Genomic DNA, 3,495 nt, shown 5'->3' on the forward strand with positions numbered 1-3,495 from the left:
TAAACCACATAGAGGGCAAAAGGGACCGCCTCCCGCTCCTGACCCCCACACTCACTAAAGTTGGAAGGTATTGGATGGGCCATGGAATACTGGGGACAGTGCCCTTGTTTCTATGATCCTTAGGAAGACTAAAGAAGGCCAGACCGATCTCTAGCTGAAGGATACACTAACTTCCCTAAATCGTTCTGCCTTTGTCTTCCTTTTAAGATAGTCCTAGCTGCAAAGAGCTTAATTCTTCATGGTTTTGAGTTTGGGTGCGTTTCTCATTTCCATCTTCAGTTTTTCTTCTCAAAGCCACAGACCTAAACGATACTAAATTCCTATTTCCTCCAGTATGTCCTTTGATCCTCAATACCAGGTAACACTCCCTATTAGAATAAATTCAGGGGGCAGCTAGGTGGTGCAGTGGATAAAGCACCGGCCCTGGAGTCAGGAGTACCTGAGTTCAAATCCGGCCTCAGACACTTAACACTTACTAGCCGTGTGACCCTGGGCAAGTCACTTAACCCCAATTGCCTCACCAAAAAAAAAAGAATAAATTCAGATGCCAAGGCTGCCAAAAGAAGATGACTATTCAGAGACAGTTTGGGGGAACAATAGAATAGGGTACCAGGAAAATAAGATACTATCAGGGACTTGCCATTTGCCTAAAAAAATGAAAGTTTAGGATTAGGTCTAGGACAGCCGTGTTCAGGACTGAGTTCAGATTGCATTCAGGATGGGAACTTGATTTTCTGACCTGAGAGGACCTAGAATGAGATGCTGGAAGGTGAGAAGAGGAAGAAGATTATCTTTTTTTTTTTTTTTTTGCGGGGCAATGAGGGTCACACAGCTAGTAAGTGTCAAAGGTCTGAGGTTGGATTTGAACTCAGGCCCTCCTGAATCCAGGGCCGGTGCTTTATCTACTGCAGTTTTTCAAATCTCCTTATTTAATATGCTTTAACAACGGTCTTTGGTTTCTTGGCTGTAATTAGCCAAGGCTCTGGATTGATGATGGTAATCCTGAGGTTTTTGGTTCTCCTTTCTCAGTAACTATATCCAATCCTCTGTTGTCATTGTCCTCCTGAGAATGTATGTCTTAGCTCATGCCTATGGGTATGTATCCTAGGTGGAATTATGGGAGTCTGTATGAACCAAGGCACATAGCTACTTTGTACATTAATGCATGTATAGTTATGTACCAACATAGAAGGCAGCCCTGAGCAGAATCAACAACAACAAAACTTATGAGGGAGCCAAGAGACTTCAGTTCAAATCTCAGCTCTTTCATAAACCATATAGGAAAGAAGTTGCTCCACCTTTCCTGGCTTCAGTTTCTCCATCTGTATGATGAGGGCTTTGGATGATCTCTGAGTCTCCTTTTCTCTCTAGCAGTCTATACTTCTGCATGTCCACTTAAATACTGACCCTTCTAATTTACCTCAATCTACCTCACACAGAATTCTTTATATAAATGCAGCCAGCTTGCTTATCAATAGGAAAATACAGGGACACGTTCCTTAGAAGCTCAAGGTTGGGCAGCTAGGTGGCACAGTGGATAAAGCACCAGCTCTGGATTCAGGAGGACCTGAATTCAAATCCAGCCTCAGACACTTGACACGTAATAACTGTGTGACCCTGGGCAAGTCACTTAACCCTCATTGCCCTGCAAATAAAAAAGAAAAGAAAAGAAAAGAAAGAAAAAGAAGCTCAAGGTCATTGGTAGGGTTAATACCCCCACAGGACTTAAGTCCAAGATTTTTTCATAAAGACATTTCCAAGATAGACTTCAGCAAATGAGGTAATATATGCAAAGCACTTTGCAAATCTTAAACTCCCATAGAAATGCTAGCTGTCATTATTATTAAATTCTAAAGTAGTATGTAAATGCTAGCTATTATTATTATTATTATTTTATGATATACCTATAGTAGGCACACACAACAAGGGTTGGGGACTAGTGCTTAATCCTGCTGCTAGGAAGATATAAAGGTCTTGCCATAGGAAGGCCTAAGCAGAAAAGCAATCTGACCCAAACCAGTTCCTGAGCCTGTGGATGCTTTGTGTGTAGTTCTTCCTAAGACTCTAATGAAGTGTTGGTTGGGTTCTGGAGGTGATGGAGCACAAGCATTGACTTAGTTATCAACACCACTCTTTCTTTCCCAAACCCTTAGAAATCGACACAAAAAATATGAGGAAAAGCCATTGTTCAATAGATAGGCCAGAGGAGAAGGACAACCAGTTTTCAAGGAACAAATGCAAATGATCAGTAATCACTTGGAAAAAATGTTCCAAATTGCTAATAATAAGATAAATGCAAATTAATATAATCCTGGGGTTTCACCTTGCTCCCAGCAAATTGGAAAATATGGAAATAGAAAACATTAGGCATACTGATAGAGCTGGGTAATGGTCTAACCATCCTAGAAAAGTTTGTAATGATGCAATAGGCAGTGTCCATAGCTTGCTAGACTTAGAGTCAGTCAGTCAATAAACATTTATTAAGTGCTTACTATGTACCAGGTCCTGTGCTCACTGCTGGGGATACAAAAAGAAGTAAAAGATAATCTCTGTCCTTGAGGAACTCACAATCTAATAGGTAATAATAATCTAGTGATTTCAAGTGAGGAAGACCTAATTCACATCCCTCCTCTGATACTTACCAGCTGTGGGACCATAGGTAAATCACTTATCCTCTCTGTGTTTCGGATTCCTCACCTGTAAAATGAAGGAGTTGGACCCTTCCAACTAAAAATCTATGATCTAAGAAAATGTACAATTTTTTTCATATTCTTTGACCCAGTGATCCCATTACTGTTCATAGAACCCCTCCCTCCCCAGGTCAAATATCAAAAGAAAAGTTCCATGTAGAATTAAATATCTATAACAGCACTTTTTGTGGTTCTGTAGGAAAGAAAATAGGTCGATAGAATGAAATATCAAACTCTATGAAAAAAATGGCTATGAAAAATTCAGAAAAACATGGAAAGGCTTATATAGGCTGGAATAGGATGAAAAAAGCAGAACCAACAGAATACTATACACGATGACTTCAAAAATGTAAGTGAAAACAACACTGAATGATATTAGCATTCAAATTAAATGAAAATCCCAATCTTGGCTCTGGAGAACTGAGGCTGATATATATGTCCCTCATCTCAGCAGAGTTGGTGGACAACAGGTACAAAATGTTGCATACATTATCAGATGTAATTATGTGACAGCTTGGTTTGTTCAACTGTTCTTTGCTATGTAATCAGGTCTGCTTGACTCTAGGTCACAAAATGGAGATGTACCCAGAAAGGAAAAGAGTGAAGAAAAAAGTCAAGGATCTGGGCCTGTAACTTGGGAGTAATGTGGCCTGAGTTGGGAAAGAGGGGAGCCCATGTGGCCCTTCCATCCGTAGCATGGTTCTCTCACTAAAAGCTATTAAGGAGTGTCATCTCATTTCCTCAGACAGGAATGCCTCCAAAGCTATAGCCGGTGCTGACTCAGGCCCTTTTGAAAACACAGACA

Source organism: Dromiciops gliroides, chromosome 2 (genome assembly GCF_019393635.1).
Source record: "Dromiciops gliroides isolate mDroGli1 chromosome 2, mDroGli1.pri, whole genome shotgun sequence".
Classification (NCBI taxonomy): Eukaryota; Metazoa; Chordata; class Mammalia; order Microbiotheria; family Microbiotheriidae; genus Dromiciops; species Dromiciops gliroides.